The 18,141-nt window shown below is 42.4% G+C and overlaps 1 protein-coding gene across 3 annotated transcripts in view; it reads right to left on the bottom strand.

Annotated features, from left to right (window-relative positions):
• The window catches only part of PLCB1 (phospholipase C beta 1), an 877,017-nt gene that overhangs the window by 32,431 nt on the left and 826,445 nt on the right, over positions 1–18,141 (bottom strand). The gene's annotated exons all lie outside the window — the stretch shown is intronic.

Raw genomic sequence — 18,141 nt, 5'->3', positions numbered from 1 at the left:
AGGCATTTGACCTGCTCTTGCAAATGAAATATCAGGATTGGCTTCTTCCAGGCATATAGGGGCATCTCTACTGTCTCTTTCCCTTTTCCAGCAGAGTCCTAGACAATAATGGATCTACATAATGAAAAGGATATGGTTATCTAAATTACCATGTGGAATCAATCATGCTGTCTACTATTGTTGAGAATCATTGATATATTTAATGATTAAGTCTTGCTAGAAAGTAGCATTAGATTTGGAAACTATATTGTAAACCTAAACACATTGGACTGTTGTCAGGTACAATGTCAGATGTAAAGTACCAGATACAATACCATTGGACTCTGGATTATGGAGGCTGCAGCATTATAATCTTCCTTTGGAGTAGATTGCTCCTGACTCTCGGTTGGGTCCAAGCCGCGGCTCCTTAGTCCAGTCTAGGGTGGGGGCTAAACTGGCCGGGGCCCCACCTCATCCCCAGTTCTGAGTTTTGCATGACATATTTAGGATTAGGATGGCTCGCTGGCTGGCAAGGTCAACTGAGAACTAGAACTGGATTGGTAGAACCAAGTGGCTTTCCCTAAATAGCCACTTATTCCTGTGTAAATAAAGATGCCCATGACCCATCAGAAGGGCTTTTAATCCCCTCGACTGGGTGATTTGAAGAAATCACCCAGGTTTTTGAAAGTAGCCTCAGGGTTATACACACGAGGAGATGGTTACCTCATGGGAGGGTGGAAACAGAAAGTAAGATTTGGTAAATTAGCTCTGCTTGTTTTCCAAGCAGATAAAAAAGGAATAATGTTTTAATATCGGTTTGCAATAATAATACTTAATTGGGAAGTCACTCAGTTCTGTCCTTACAAGCATAGCTTCATGATAGCCATAGACTCTATGTTCTGTATACATTTTAATACAGTGGTAGCAATGGAAGAAAATAGAGACTTTTTCACTCCCATAATTTCCTTGTAGAAGAGAAATAAAGATTGATGGAAAGTGATAATGCCTTTGGGATTCATAACATCAGCTCTTTCTTTTAGCTGTTAAAGTAGGTAAATAAAGTACTCAAGATTTATTGTTAGGATTATTCTCTAATTTTACTTGAAATGCAGAATAACCAAATATTTCCCAAGCAACTTTAAGAGGCTATCTTTACAGTATAAAATTGCCTAACAAATATGAATCATAAATAGCAGAAACATTTGTCATATCTACACATATTCCCTTAACTATAACATAAATCATGCAACACAAATTATGTATGTGAGAATGTATTCGTTAGCATAACACTGGCTGCTGTAACAAATTGCACCAAAATATGGTAGAATTCTATTTCTCTGTCATGTAACAATTCAGTGTGAGTATTTCCGGTTGGTAGACAGCATACTTCCACATGGAAACTTAGAGAATGATATCCTTTTCATTACGCAGCTCCATCGTTGTCTAGGATGTCTAACTTGCTAACAAACACACACTCTATACTGCTACCTTCCTTTCCCCACCTCCCTTCCCTACATTCCACCAGTTTCCTGGAATCACTTCTCAGAATCACTGCATGTACTTAAGTCCATGTCCCAGGGTTTGCCTCTGTGGGTACCCAAAATAAGACATTAGCTTAGCTTTTGAATTATTAGCTGGCATATGTTAGGTGGGCTTCCTTGGTGGCTCGGAGGTAAAGAATATGCCTGTCAATGCAGGAGATGAGAGTTAGATCCCTGGGTCAGGAAGATCCCCTGGAGAAGGAAATGGAAACTCACTCCAGTTTTCTTGCCTGGGAAATCCCATGGACAGAAGAACCTGATGGGCTACAGTCCATGGGGTTGCAAAGAGTCAGACATGACTCAGTGATTAAACAGCAACAACATATAAAAACTGCAGGGGGCTTATTATAATTTTGAGATTGATGTGTCCCAATGTCTAATGCACATTGATATTATTTGACTTGCTTATAAATGACTTGAGCTAAAGATCTACCATAAATCATCCAATGCCTAGATTTAGCCGGAAAAACAGCCATTCCTTTCTGAAACTACACAGATCTAACTGGTCTTGAAGTGCATTATATTCAAGCAGATGCTTTTCCTGCTTTTTCCACTTGTGTCCCTGTTGAGATGTATGAATTTTTTCAGTTAATCATTGGATTGCTAATGAATATTTATTGAGCACCTACTAATGTAAATGGTTGGCTTGAGGTAGTTGGTTTGAGGAATCATGAATAGTGTTTCACAGTTGTCTCTTAAGGGTTAGAAACTTAAAATATAATTGGTGAGCCAAGTCAAAGTTACAAAATAACATGAACTATTCATACAAGATGAACTGCCCGTTCAGTATGTTTTATTGATTTGGGAACTGCGAATCACTGTGGGGAGACCTGCCTCTGAGCTAATCCATGAAATTAAAGCTTCTAGTTACCATGAGAATGAAATAATCACCAGTGTCTTAAGCGCAGAGAAGTTTCCTTCCACTAGGCCTTTAGCGATTTTCCTGTAATATTGTTAAATAAAAATGACTTACTATGAATATTTATGACGCTTTTATTATATGCTGGGTACTGGTTAAATGACTAACATGTATTATCTGCATCTATTACTTTGAATTCTTACATTACTCTATGAGGTAAATACTACTATGTGGCTATGTCACACAGCTGGTGAATAATGAAGTCAGAATTCAAACTCTGTTATTATTACACTATAGTTTCTCTTATAATAACCGTCTCTTCTATTAAGCATGAGCAAGAAGCCAGTACTTTGGCCACCTCATGTAAAGAGTTGACTCATTGGAAAAGACTCTGATGCTGGGAGGGATTGGGGGCAGGAGGAGAAGGGGACAACAGAGGATGAGATGGCTGGATGGCATCACTGACTGAGTGAACTCTGGGAGTTGGTGATGGACAGGGAGGCCTGGTGTGCTGCGATTCATGGGGTCGCAAAGAGTCGGACACGACTGAGTGAGCTGAACTGAACTGAACTTAACTGAACCAAAGAAGCCACATATGTGTATTTCCTTAATGATTCACTAAAGCAGAAAGTTGGTAGGAGCTTTTCTATAGAATGGAGGAAGAACAAAGGCAAAATTGATATATATGCTATAGCAAGAGAGTTCCAGAAAAACATCTATTTCTGCTTTATTGACTATGCCAAAGCCTTTGACTGTGTGGATCACAATAAACTGTGGAAAATTCTGAGAGAGATAGGAATACCAGACCACCTGACCTGCCTCTTGAGAAATCTGTATGCAGGTCAGGAAGCAGCAGTTAGAACTGGACATGGAACAACAGACTGGTTCCAAATAGGAAAAGGAGAACGTCAAGGCTGTATATTATCACCCTGCTTATTTAACTTATATGCAGAGTACATCATGAGAAACGCTGGACTGGAAGAAACACAAGCTGGAATCAAGATTGCTGGGAGAAATACCAATAACCTCGGATATGCAGATGACACCACCCTTATGGCAGAAAATGAAGAGGAACTAAAGAGCCTTTTGATGAAAGTGAAAGAGGAGAGTGAAAAAATTGGCCTAAAGCTCAACATTCAGAAAACAAAGATCATGGCATACAGTCCCATCACTTCATGGGAAATAGATGGGGAAACAGTGGAAACAGTGTCAAACTTTATTTTTGGGGGCTTCAAAATCACTGCAGATGGTGACTGCAGCCATGAAATTAAAAGACGCTTACTCCTTGGAAGAAAAGTTATGACCAACCTAGATAGCATATTGAAAAGCAGGGACATTACTTTGCCGACTAAGGTCTGTCTAGTCAAGGCTATGGTTTTTCCTGTGGTCATGTATGGATGTGAGAGTCGGACTGTGAAGAAGGCTGAGCACCGAAGAATTGATGCGTTTGAACTGTGGTGTTGGAGAAGACTCTTGAGAGTCCCTTGGACTGCAAGGAGATCCAACCAGTCCATTCTGAAGGAGATCAGCCCTGGGATTTCTTTGGAAGGAATGATGCTAAAGCTGAAGCTCCAGTACTTTGGCCACCTCATGCGAAGAGTTGACTCATTGGAAAAGACTCTGATGCTGGGAGGGATTGGGGACAGGAGGAAAAGGGGATGGCTGGATGGCATCACTGACTCGATGGACATGAGTCTGAGTGACCTCCGGGAGTTGGTGATGGACAGGGAGGCCTGGTGTGCTGCAATTCATGGGGTTGCAAAGAGTCGGACATGACTGAGTGACTGAACTGAACTGAACTGATCATGGTAGGTGGAATGGAGACAGGACATTACGTTCTTTTTTCTTCCCTTTCCTGTTCCCACTGTGTTATCCAGGTCTTACCACATTCAAGTAGATATTTATTCTGCTGAACAGTCCATAATCTTTGAAAATATTTTACATGGTCTAATAGACTTCAACTTGGAGTCTACATTGGAAAAAATACTTCAGTAAGAAATATCTGACCAATACCTCAGAATTAGAGATTCTGCAAATAACCAGACAGATAAAGAAAAAAAAGCAGGTTCTTGAATTAATATAGGTCTGAGGTAAAAAATTCAAGAGGTTTTCCAAAGAAAGCCAGAATGTCATCTCTAGAAGGAAAAGTTCTCCAACTCAGCTATGTGGGATAAAATCACCTTATAAAGCATTGCTACTCAAAGTACTTTTTTGCTTATACTCAAAGTACATTGCTACTCAAAGTATCTTAGCAAGCTTACCCCAGACCAAGAGAATAAGAATTTTCATTCTGAACAAGATCTCTAGGAAATTCATATGTACACAAAAGTTTGAGAAACATGGATTTAAATATATGTTATTATTTTTAAAATATGAATATGAAGGATTAAACTGAAAAATGTTTAAGTTGTGCTGTTTTGAAATATTTTCTATTTTTCAACAGATGTTATTTATAAGAAAGTTACAAACACAGGGCTTTTTTGAGATAAATTCAAGGTATTGAGCCAGTTAAGGATGAATCCTTTCTTCCTAAGTGCTGGCCTTAGAAGTGGATGAACCAACTACAAAGAGGAAGGGGTATTTTACTAGACACAGGGTGTTATGGAGTTATCGTAACCAAGAGGTTAGTGCAGACACACGGATAGACACGTTAACCAATGGAACGGGACAGGTAGCTAAGAAACTGGCCCAGGTATGCATGCAACTTTGATATATGAACACGGTGACATGACAGATCATTGGGAAAAAGAGGAACTGAGACATAAATACATCTTTTGGAAGACAATATAAATAAATATAATTCAGACTGTGGGGGTAGTTAAGGATTGCTTAAACAAGCCTCAATAGCTAACACTAAGCATTAAAACAAAAATTTTAACACTTAAAATTAAGAAATCTGTTAATCAAATGACACTGTCAACAAAGTAAGAAACAAGTTATAAATTTGGCAAAGATGTCCACAACAGACACCTGACAAAGATACAGTATTGAGAATATATAGAAATTTCTATAAAGCAATAAGATAAGAAAATATAACCAGTTTTTAAAATGAGTATAAGAAAGGCATTTTACTTAAGAAACACATCTAGCCAAAACCAGAGTTACAGCAAAGAAACAGAAATTAGAATACGCTCATTCTCTTTACTCATTAGAGTTAGGCAAACACTTCCATGAGATGTCACTGTATTCCCATGTTAAAGGGAACTCTTAAGAAATCTGACTTGAATATTAACTGTTGGCAAGTGTCTGGATCAAGGTTCCTTATATACTGCTTAGGGAATGTAAAATGATAGAGTTAGTTTGGAAGACATTTGGCTTTTTCTTGTAAAACTGAAGATTTGTATTCCTTATGACATAGCAATTTCAGTGTTTGGTATACAATCAAGAAAAACTCTTGGGACTTCCCTGGTGACCCCGGGATTAAGAGTCTGCCTTGCAGTGCAGGGGATGAGGGTTCAATCCCTGTTCCAGGAACTATAATCCCACATGCTGTGGAGCAACATAGCCCAAGCCCACATGTGGCAGCTAGAGTCTGAGATTTGCAATGATGGATCCCACATACTGCAACTACGATCTGACATGCTCAAATAAATATATATATATAAAGAAAAACTTATATTAGGGTACATGTGCAGGAATGTTCATAGCAGACCTGTGTATCACAGTAATAAATGAAAAATCCCTAAAGTGCCCCTCAGTAGGAGAGTGGATAAACTGTAATATATTCATGGAGTAAAATGTTGGACTGCAAAACAAACTAGAGCCACATTCAACAGTATAAACAGACATATGCAGATCTAATTAATTTTATTAAAAATTCTTATTATGTATAGTTGTGGTTCAGTTGCTCAGTCGTGTCCAACTCTTTGTGACCCACGGACTTCAAACTCATGTCCATTGAGCCAGTGATGTCATAGTGTGCACAGAGAAAAGTACATATATCCTAAGTGTAATAGATGGACACTTTAAAAGGCCACACTTCTTCATTCTTCACCTGTGCCTTTTATTTCTTGTCAATAGAAGGTGACAGAAGTGACACTGTACTAGTTCTATTTTTCAAAAGGCCCCCCGTGCTTCCATTCTTGCTCTTTGAACACCGTCACCAGCATATGAGTAAGCTTGGGCTTGCCTGTTGTCAGATGAGAGGCTAGGTGGGGAGACCCTGAGCTCCCGGAAGTCAACCTAGACCAGCCTAGAGCCAGTCGACTCCCAGTCCTGAAAGAGTGTCCAGCCAAGCTCAGTAGAGTTCAGCTGACACACGAGTGACATCAGAAAGACCAGAAGAGTCCCAACTCCAAAACTTTTTTGCTAAATGCTTATTGCTTAGGCACTGAGTTTTTGACTGGTATTTGTTATACAACCACAGATAATACAATAAGTCAATGGATTTGCGCTTTTTCTTTCATAAAGTAAGCACACTCATTTAACCAGTGCCCGGATCAGGAGAACAAGAACAGCATTTGAGAAGTTTCCCTTTTACCGCCTTTCAATTGCTAGTCACCCTGTCCCCCACCAAAAGTAACTATCCTTTTAACTTCATCTAAATGTAATAATATTGTGCATGCTTTTGTATCTGGCTCCTTTCACATAATATAGCACTTGTAAAAAGCATTCGTTATGTTGTGTGCCACTGTAGCCTATCCAGTCTGGTGGCTGTGCAGTAGACAAAGGCGTGACTATATTACACTCTATTTATCCATATAACACTTGATGGACATCAGGCTGCTTTCAACTTGGGACAAACAGTACAACTACAAACATTCTTGTATTTGTCTTCTCGGGACTATATGTGCACATTTCTGCATATATTATATTGTATTATATTATAAACAGGCCAATGGGGCTTCCCTGGTCGCTCAGTGGTAAAGAACCTGCTTGGCAATGCAGGAGATGTGGTTTGATCCCTGGGTGGAGAAGACCCTCTGGAGAAGGCAACGGCAGCCCACCCCAGTATTCTTGCCTTGGAAATCCCAGGACAGAGGAGCTTCTTGGGCTACATCTCTACGTGGTCTCAAAAGAGTTGGACATGACATGGCAACTAAAAACAAAAACAACAAATAGACCAGTATGGTCTTGTACGAGCCACCGAGAAGGGTGTGTCGTGAACTAAGGATTATTATCAGGTGTACACAATTCTGTACACCTGATGTAGTATCAGTTTAAAAATGTGTAGAGGTACCTAAATGAAGGATACAGTTTGATCAGAAGGGCTCCCAAAAAGCCACCAATCTATGTGGCAATTTTATACTTGAAAAGATTGAAGACCATGAAGTTTAAATGACTTGGCCAAAGTCATTCAGATATTTTTCATGACATGAATCCATTGTGAAACAACACTGTAAAGACAGTTTGGTTTTCTTCCTCTATGGTTTATGCATGGCATGAGTTCTGTTTCCTTGCAAATGCCAAGTTCTGATGTTGAAAGTGTTGCCAACATAATCTAGCATCGGAGGTCTCAATTGTTTCTTAAAATAAAATATTCCTGCTTTCTTCCATTTGAAGTGTATTCTTTCTTCAGATAAATTTTCTGAACTTTCTTATCAAACTTGCTGGAATGCAGAATGAGGAAATTATAAAAGTGGGCTTTTTGTTCTGTTTTGCCAGTAATGTCATTAATTGCATCACATTTCTTACGTTTCTTAGAAGTTGGAGGCAATCCTGCCTGGGGAAGCACTGATGATTTGGGGTAAGTTCTGTTGCAGCTGGGCAAACTTGGCCTTTATAGACTTCCCTCTTCAAGTTTAAATCAAGAGGAAGATTTGACCACAGAGTTTCAATGGAAAACTGGCATCGTTTTTCCATTACTTATTGTTTACCTAAGAGCACAATTCAAAGTATACTCTGGCCTTCATTTCCCTTATCAGACAATCCCCTAGAATTTGTGGGGGTGGATTTCAGGGAGGACCAGGCCTCTCTTTCCCCCTTTTATGAAATGTCTGAATCTTTCTCTCTTCTAATCACAAGCTCAAGAATGTCAATAGAGAAAGATTTCCAGATCAATTTTACACTTCTGTCACATTCCCTTCTTAATCTGATGTTTTTGCTACTTCCAAAGCAGAGAGAAATTCTAAATTTCATCATGCACGCAGCATTTAAAATCCCCCCTCCCTGTTAGGTTATTTAAACTTTTCCTACATATCAATTAGTTTGAAATAATAAGTCTTTAGGCTATCCACTAATTGCTGCACTGTAGACACGATCTGTATTTAAAATTATGCCAGGAAAATTAAGCTGCAGCACAAAGGAGTCTTGGCTAACAGAGAAGGCGTCTTAGCCCTTCGGAGGAGCAGAGAGAGCTAACGGGGACAGGGAATACACAGGGGGCTCCTTTCCCAGTTTGTCATTCGCCAGGGTGAAATGTGAAAGCAGACTGCTCCAGCTGTAGGCTCCTCTTCCTTGCTTTACCGTTCGCATTTTGAATTCTTACTGTATTTGGTCATGCGAAGGCAGAAGAAAACGGTTGTCAGCCAAATGTCCTTTTCTAGTAGAAATTTATTATAAATAGTCTCAAGGCAACTCGCCTTCATAATGAATTTCCCAACCTCTCCTCCCACTGCAAAAACAACACATCTTGGGCTGTGATCTTGATTAACTTTGCAGGAGGTAAAGAGGATGGAGAGAGGAGAGGTGTGACAGCCGGCAGCCTTACCCATCAGTGCCTCGATTTTAGTAAACACGGTGGCTTTATTGGAAGAAATATCACTTACAAAGAAGAGGAGGTGGCAGGATTTCCTACAGCTGGCTGAAACCCCTGGCGCTTTGGAAGTTTCATAAACTTCCCTCTAACCCTCATCAGGGCTCTAAGTTGAGCTGAAAACTGCCCGCTGAGATCTGTCCAACTCAGTCCCACCCTACTGAGCTGTAGTTTCAACAACTGAGAATCGTGGCATTGATTTTTAAAAAGGAGGATGGAAGGAAAGACAGAAAGTTAGAAGGTGACTCACAGGTGAATTTTTTCATACCCACCCCCGCCTCCAAATAAGTTTCAGTTTATGGGTGTATATTTTGCCTTCAAGTGCTCTCGCCTGGAGAATCCCAGGGACGGGGGAGCCTGGTGGACTGCCGTCTATGGGGTCATACAGAGTCGGACACGACTGAAGCGACTTAGCAGCAGCAGCAGCTCTCTCCTTTCCTCTCTGACTTCATGTTTTCGCCTTGTTTTGCGATAAATCATTTTGACTTCAGGTCTGGCAAAGGGAAGTGCTGCGGAGTTGTTCTCGCCCTCTAGTGGTGAAAGGCTACCTTAACGTGCAGGTCTCCCGGTTATCCTCAAAGGAGAGCGATCCTATGAGATTTTTGTAAGCAGAAACTGGCATACAGCGAAGGAAGAAGCAGTTACTTTAGGACACATCTTGCTAACTGAGGCACAAAATAAACCGAGATAGAGTACAAACATTCACAGACACAGTTCACACCTCTGGCGTTTAGATGCTGAGTGTAGTTCCGTGAAGTGGCTTGGTGGTACCTCTCTCCTGAGTTGAGTTCTGCTGCAAAACAGAGGCTGCTGGACAGTATTCTCCCCTTTTTCCAAAGTGAAAATCCTCCTTGGATTTCTTTAGGTTAGCCAAACAGGTCCTAATGTAGGTCTTTCATAACAGTGTAGTTGCATAAAGTGAACTTTGGAAAAGAGGGGGATCCTGTACTAGAAACAGTTTATGACAAGTAAAATGGCTGTCTGGGGAGGCCTTACAAATAGCTGTGAAAAGGAGAGAGGCAAAAAGCAAAGGATAAAAGGAAAGATATAAGCATCTGAATGCAGAGTTCCAAAGAATAGCAAGAAGAGATAAGAAAGCCTTCTTCAGCGATCAATGCAAAGAAATAGAGGAAAACAACAGAATGGGAAAGACTAGAGATCTCTTCAAGAAAATTAGAGATACCAAGGGAACATTTCATGCAAAGATGGGCTCGATAAAGGACAGAAATGGTATGGACCTAACAGAAGCAGAAGATATTAAGAAGAGGTGGCAAGAATACACAGAAGAACTGTACAAAAAAGATCTACACGACCCAGATAATCATGATGATGTGATCACTCATCTAAGAGCCAGACATCCTGGAATGTGAAGTCAAGTGGGCCTTAGAAAGCATCACTGTGAACAAAGCTAGAGGAGGTGATGGAATTTCGGTTGAGCTCTTTCAAATCCTGAAAGATGATGCTGTGCAAATGTTGCACTCAATATGCCAGCAAATTTGGAAAACTCGGCAGTGGCCACAGGACTGGAAAAGGTCAGTTTTCATTCCAATCCCAAAGAAAGGCAACGCCAAAGAATGCTCAAACTACCACACAATTGCACTCATCTCACATGCTAGTAAAGTAATGTTCAAAATTCTCCAAGCCAGGCTTCAGCAATACATGAACTGTGAACTTCCAGATGTTCAAGCTGGTTTTAGAAAAGGCAGAGGAACCAGAGATCAAATTGCCAACATCTGCTGGATCATGGAAAAAGCAAGAGAGTTCCAGAAAAACATCTCTTTCTGGTTTATTGACTATGCCAAAGCCTTTGACTGTGTGGATCACAATAAACTGGAAAATTCTGAAAGAGATGGGAATACCAGACCACCTGACCTGCCTCTTGAGAAATCTGTATGCAGGTTAGGAAGCAACAGTTAGAAGTGGACATGGAACAACAGACTGGTTCCAAATAGGAAAAGGTGTACGTCAAGGCTGTATATTGTCACCGTGCTTATTTAACTTCTATGCAGAGTACATCATGAGAAACGCTGGACTGGAAGAAACACAAGCCGGAATCAAGATTGCCGGGAGAAATATCAATAACCTCAGATATGCAGATGACACCACCCTTATGGCAGAAAGTGAAGAGGAGCTAAAAAGCCTCTTGATGAAAGTGAAAGAGGAGAGTGAAAAAGTTGGCCTAAAGCTCATCATGGCATCCGGTCCCATCACTTCATGGGAAATAGATGGGGAAACAGTGGAAACAGTGTCAGACTTTATTTTGGGGGCTCCAAAATCACTGCAGATGGTGACTGCAGCCATGAAATTAAAAGACACTTACTCCTTGGAAGAAAAGTTATGACCAACCTAGATAGCATATTCAAAAGCAGGGACATTACTTTGCCGACTAAGGTCCGTCTAGTCAAGGCTATGGTTTTTCCTGTGGTCATGTATGGATGTGAGAGTTGGACTGTGAAGAAAGCTGAGCACTGAAGAATTGATGCTTTTGAACTGTGGTGTTGGACTCTTGAGAGTCCCTTGGACTGCAAGGAGATCCAACCAGTCCATTCTGAAGGAGATCAACCCTGGGATTTCTTTGGAGGGAATGATGCTAAAGCTGAAACTCCAGTACTTTGGCCACCTCATGCGAAGAGTTGACTCATTGGAAAAGACTCTGATGCTGGGAGGGATTGGGGGCAGTAGGAGAAGGGGACGACTGAGGATGGGATGGCTGGATGGCATCACGGACTCGATCGACATGAGTCTGAGTGAACTCCGGGAGATGGTGATGGACAGGGATGCCTGGCGTGCTGCGATTCATGCGGTCGCAAAGAGTTGGACATGACTGAGCGACTGAACTGAACTGAACTGAATGTTAGTATTTTCTTTGTAGAAGAATGCTTTGGCTGGACCCCACCCAATAATACTCTGTCTCAGCACAGCAGATTGCTGAAGGGGCAGAATACATCCCATTCTGGCTGTCATTGTTCAGCAGATTCACACAGAAGTAAGAGAATTTTTCCAGGGAAACTTCACACCCTTGCTTGTATTGAATTTATAACTTAGAGGCAGTTATCCTTAAGTCTTTACACTTTTCTCTGCTGTAAAGTATTCAGAGCAGCACTACTCATAATAGTCCATCAAGAGTGAAATGGGTAAATAAATTGTGATGTATTCAAATACACCCAACTGTGGCTACATACAACCAAGAAATGATGCCAGATGCAGAAGACTACAACTTCACGGACCTCCCCGGTGGCTCCGATGGTAAGGAATATGACTGCAGTGCAGGAGACCCAGGTTCTATCTCTGGGTCAGGAAGATTCTCTGGAGAAAAGAATGGCTACCTACTCCAGTATTCTTGCCTAGAGAATTCCATGCACAGAGGAGCCTCATGGGCTACAGTCCATGGGGTCATAAAAGAGTCAAACACAACTGAGCCACTATCGCTTTTACAGACTGCATGAGTCTACTAATGTAGCGTTTCAAAACTTCAAAAAAAAAAAATCACTAAGTTGACTGAAGTTGGAACGGTTACTTCACTATGGAGGTAGTATTGATTGGAGCTGAGAATAAAGGAGACTTCTAGGACACTGACAATATTCTGATATATATTATAATATTAGAATTTTATTATATATTATATATAATATACCAATATTATATTATTAATATAATTATTATATTAATATATTATATTGTATATATTATTAATACATTATACACCATATATGATATTATATATATTATGATATCATTATAATATCTTATATTGATATAAGTGGTAATTTCATTACTTTTTAAAAAATTTGTCAAGCTGTTCACTTATGGCCTGGACATTTAATGTTTCTTCCCATGTTTATTCCCTATGGAAACAGGTGAACATGGAAATAATCTATTTTACTTTTAATATGTCCATCATTTATTTGAAATGCTTTTTCCTAGATGAGCTACTTTCCAGAAACTTCAAAGCGTATACATATTTTTGTGCCATCTTGAAATGCGTCTGGTTGGTGGGGGTGATTATGAGGGCTCCTTCCCACTCCCCTGCTGAGGGTAGCTCATCTCTCCTCCCTGGTCCTTATTTCCCCACTGGCCTATGGACTGTTGCACTGTAAATGACTCTGTGACTTCTGGTCACCGCCCAGGGGCCATGCTAAAACCAGAGCTCACTTCCCGGACACTGGGGTGGTCCAGGGGCTGCTTGGATGTAGTGCTTGCATATTAAGCATCCTCTGTGTGGGATATCTAGCACTGGAGAGGTAGAAATGACAGGCAAAGAGTATAAGAAAACAACAAACATTACCCAGAGAGGAAAGAGTGGAGGAAATCAGAAAGCAAACAATGCTTCTGCAGGTTTGTGAGGACTTCTGGCCCTTTCCCTTCTTAGGCTCTTAAAGTGACCCTTTTCACACTTCCCAGAACAAGGAATGCCTCTTAACTTGGGGTTTGTTATTTGTCTAGGACCGACCCCTTGATGATGTGCTTTCTGAGAGCAAGGGAAAGGTGAGGACCCACAGGCCCACCCTGAGGACACTGAGATCCAGCCAGCTGCGCCTGCGTGGGTGAGGGTCCCCGCTTCTCGGCCTGATGAGTCTCCAGAGGAAGGGGAAAAGGGTGATAGAACAAGCGGACAGGAGAGCTGGCGTCATTTCCAGGGAACAGCCCAGGACGGCCGGCAACAGACTCTTCCCAGTTAGAGGGGGTGAGGGTTTCTGGGTTCTGGCCTGAGGATGGCTCTGTTGTCGATGAAGAAGTACAGCCTGTGATGGGGCACAGGCTCTTCAATTAGCAGTTAGAAAAATAATCAGCCTTTCTTTTGGGAGACCTAACGAGAAGATGCCAATGTCAGTAGTTACTATGTAGAAATGACACTTGGTAATCGCAGGTGTGGCTGAAGTGGCAGAATAATTGAGAGGCAGGGAAGAAGCACAAAATCAAGAAAAAGTGCAAAGAGCTGATGGCTCTGCTAGCACAGCTGTGGTGATCATGGCAGACATTACTAATCAACCGTGGCCGTCTTTCTGGGTGAGTCTGCAGAGCCACGGAATCCTCATCAACATAAAGTGCCAGACATCTACCACGATATGTTGGAGGTGGTAAGGAAGAAGAAACATGTCGTCAGGATAAGACACTTGGGGACTAAAGGTTGGATGGGCACTTCGGGTTATTTGCCACCCAGTATAGCAGTGGCCAAGCAACGACTATCTCTCAAGCTAGTGTGACCTGTTGAAGCAAGGTTCATACATAAGGAAATACTCATATCATAAATGACAAGGGATCTTGAACAACAGGAAACTTGGTTATTAACTATGAATTTCTATAGAAGGAGGAGATGTAAAGTTTGGAGTATAAAGCAGTGGTGATGGTGGTGGCGGTATGTGTCTGTAAGGCAACAATGAAAGATGGTGATTTGGGCTACAGGGAGCTCCTATGCTCATCTAAAGTGGGAACCCACTGCTCTGGTCCAGCCAGTCACTGCCAGCTGGTGACACTGACTCAATGCAGCTGTGACCTCCAATATTTCCAAAGAAGTCAGAAAACATTTTAAAATAAGAAATCCCTTGATTTTTAGAAGTTAGAAACCCGTTCAAAGAGAAAATTATAGTAAAGAAAAAGTACTCTGACAACGGTGAGTCAGCTAAATTGTTTCTGCTGTTTATTTCAGCCTGGTTGTCTGTCTGCAATATCTGGCTCATGGATTTTGCTTGGAATAGGATTTTCAGAGACAAACTTTGACAGCAGGCTGGGTAATTTCTTCCGATACTTAGGATGAGACTCACCAATCAATTGCCCTGGGGAGTTTAGCCTTTTATCTCTTCCTAACCAAGGAAAGGGAGCCTAGCCTTGTTTCTAAGGAACATTTGCCTCATCCATGATTCATGAGGGCTGTTGGTACAACTATAGCCTCTTAAATGCCAAGCACATTTCTTGGCTCTATAAGCTCAGGGAGAAAATGTCTTGTGGGTATTTTTGAGCAACTTGGTCCACCCTGAAGCTACAGGGTCTGCTCTTGCTGTGACAAACATTAACATTCACAGTGTCACCTCCTTCGGTCTCAAGGAACAGAAACTCTGCTGGGAGTCACATAGCTCCCAGTTGAAAACGGTAGCAGATTTACTGCACATGTGAGTTCTAGGAGGTCACGGAGGGGAATGGTTTGGAGAAGGACTTCCAGGTTCCAGGTGTCTTGATTCACATCTCACCTCTGCCAGTGAGGAGCTGTAGGAGCCTGGGCCAGTGGCCAGTCTCTGAGCCTCAGTCTCAGTTTCCATGCATAACATGAAGATGCTGAATCAGCCCCACAGACAGAGTGGAAGGTCACAGGAGACGTCGCAGTGCTTAAGCCCCTAGAAAGAACTCAGCCCTCTTTATTCAAAATCCTGAAGCCAAGGTGGGCTTTACTTTCCAGGGGAACATCCAGCTGAAGGCAGTGCCCACTTGGCTGTTTGGCTTCTCCTGTATTTCTAAGTCACATGTGATAACAACATTCTAGCAGAAAGAGCTCCCATAAGCTGAGGGTGCAGCCAGCCTAAATTTCTAATTTTCTCAAAGCCTGTGGCCACTCTCATCAAATAAATAGTTTGGAAACTCTAGCTCTTTGGCTACCAAGCCCCCCAAACATGATGCATCTGCAAAAAGCATGATGAATTCCTGGTTTGACATTCCACGTGTGGCCTCCTCAGTGTTGGGACACTCAGGTGGTGTGTTGGAAGAAATATAGTGGGTCTTTGGTTCTTACACAGCGCTCTTAAAACCCTTGGAATTTCCCGAGTTATTGGAGTGTCTTTATATCTGAGTTAATACTGATGAGGTAACTTAGTGCCCCTGGGTAATCTCTGAATGAGACTAATCAAAAGAAGGACCAAGTGATGACAGGGTTGGAAACTTCAGGCCCTAGTACCAATCACCAGGGAAGGAAGGAGTTAGCTTGAGAATGGTTTACAAAAACTTTCAAACAACAGTGTTCAGAAAGTTTCTGCATTGGAGAAACCTTGCTGGGAGGAGGGTATACCCTAGCTCCTGGGGACAGAAGGTCCTGTAGTCTAGATGCTTCCAGACCTTGCCCTGTGTGCCTCTTTATCCATTGTTCATCTGTACCCTTTTAAACAAACTGGTTAACGAAAGTGACGTGCCTTTCTGAATTCTATAAGCCATTCTAGCAAACTGTCAACCCTGAAGAGGAAACTGCCAATTTATAGCTCATTGGTCAGAAGTATGGGGAGCTCAAGACTGGGGATGAGCATCTCAACTTGGAGCAGACTTGTGGACAGAACCTTAAGCTGTGGAGTCTGTGCTAACTTGGAGAAGTTAGGGTCAGAACTGAATGGGAGGACCCCAGCTGCTCTCAGAAAACTGGCTGGTGTCATGAAACACATCACTGGAAAACCAGGCTTTCCTTCCCAAGTGGCCCTGGGTGCCCTTTCCAGGCCCACACAGTCTTCTTTCCTTAGTCAGTCCTCCTGAGGGCAGACCTTGCTGCCATTTTGCATATACCTAAGTCTGGGCTATCACCGAGGGAGGATGCTTGATGGGAGTAAGGACGGATCTTGGACACATGTGCTGGGATGCCCCCTCTTGTGGACAGAAGATCCTCTGGGATACAAGAAAATGAGTTGACTGGGTAGTGAGGTATTGGAAGGGAAGGGAGAAGGCCATGGGTTGAGAGTCTCCTTTTGTCTTGGGTCCTGCCAATATTATGAAATGGGTGGTCTTGACCTTCTGAATCACAATCTAAGGATGGTGGCTGAGAACCTTGCTGGAGTGGTTGCTAAATTGATTTAAACAGAAGTACTTAACGTTGGCTGCACATTAGAATTGCCTGGAAGCTTTCAAAATGACCAGGCCTTATCCCACACCAATGACATGAGGCTGTTAGCGGGTGGGGCCCAGGCATCAGCCCTTCTCAAAGCTCGCCTGTGATTGCAGTATTTAGCCAAGGGTGAGAGCCCTTGAGGTTAGTAAGATTAGATGGATCGTGGGCCGAGGCTCAGTGTGACAGAGCTGGGGATTATTTTAGAGGGTAAATCATAGCATCCCTAAAGTGGCAGCCTCCACCTGGCTCCAGCTGACTGAGGCCAGGCAGGAAGAAGGCTTGCTCTGGCCAGCTCGTCCCAATTTTCAAGGGAAGCTCCAGGTGCTTACATGCTATTTCACACCTTGGATATGTTAGTAGCTAATTCTACACAGCAGTAGTGAAACAGCTACTGTCATGATTTGATGTTTGGGCGTCTGAGTTAGAGTCTTCCTGCTCGCAGTGTGGTCCAAAAAGTAGCATCAGTTTCATCTGAGAGCTTGTTATAAAGTCAGACTATAAAAGTAGACTTGTTATAAAGTCTACACAGACCTTGGAGAAGGAAACGGCAACCCACTCCAGCACTCTTGCCTAGAGAATCCCATGGACAGAGGAGCCTGGTGGGCTGCTGTCTATGGGGTTGCACAGAGTCGGACATGACTGAAGCAACTTAGCGTGCATGCATGCCTTGGAGAAGGCAATGGCAACCCACTCCAGCACTCTTGCCTGGAAAATCCCATGGACGGAGGAGCCTGGTAGGCTGCAGTCCCTGGGGTCGCTAAGAGATGGACACGACTGAGTGACTTCACTTTCACTTTTCACTTTCATGCATTGGGGAAGGAAATGGCAACCCACTCCAGTGTTCTTGCCTGGAGAATCCCAGGGATGGAGGAGCCTGGTGGGCTGCCGTCTATGGGGTCGCACAGAGTCGGACATGACTGAAGCGACTTAGCAGCAGCAGCAGCTACACAGACCTACTAAATTAGAGCCTGCATTTTAATAGGATTGCCCAGGAGATTTGCATGCACATTAAAGTTTGAGAAACACTGATGAGCAGCTTAAACAGTATGGTGACAGCAAAGACCAAAGTGTAGGAGTGCTTCCTTTATGTGCCACCAGTTTGCCTGAGTTTCCTGGTTGTAGAATCGTATACCTCCTGCTGCGTTACTCCAACAACCAGCGCCTGCCCTGGGAGGAGACTGGGCATCAGATGGCACCTACAGCTTTGCTCTGTCTCCGTTGCTAACACCAGTGTTCGTGGTCTGGCGCTCATGTTGCTCTCCTACTTTTCTGA

The sequence above is a fragment of the Ovis canadensis genome, chromosome 13 (assembly GCF_042477335.2).
Source record: "Ovis canadensis isolate MfBH-ARS-UI-01 breed Bighorn chromosome 13, ARS-UI_OviCan_v2, whole genome shotgun sequence".
Lineage (NCBI taxonomy): Eukaryota > Metazoa > Chordata > Mammalia > Artiodactyla > Bovidae > Ovis > Ovis canadensis.
The sequence above is the reverse complement of the archived record's forward strand: the minus strand, read 5'-3'. Positions and strand labels throughout refer to the sequence as shown.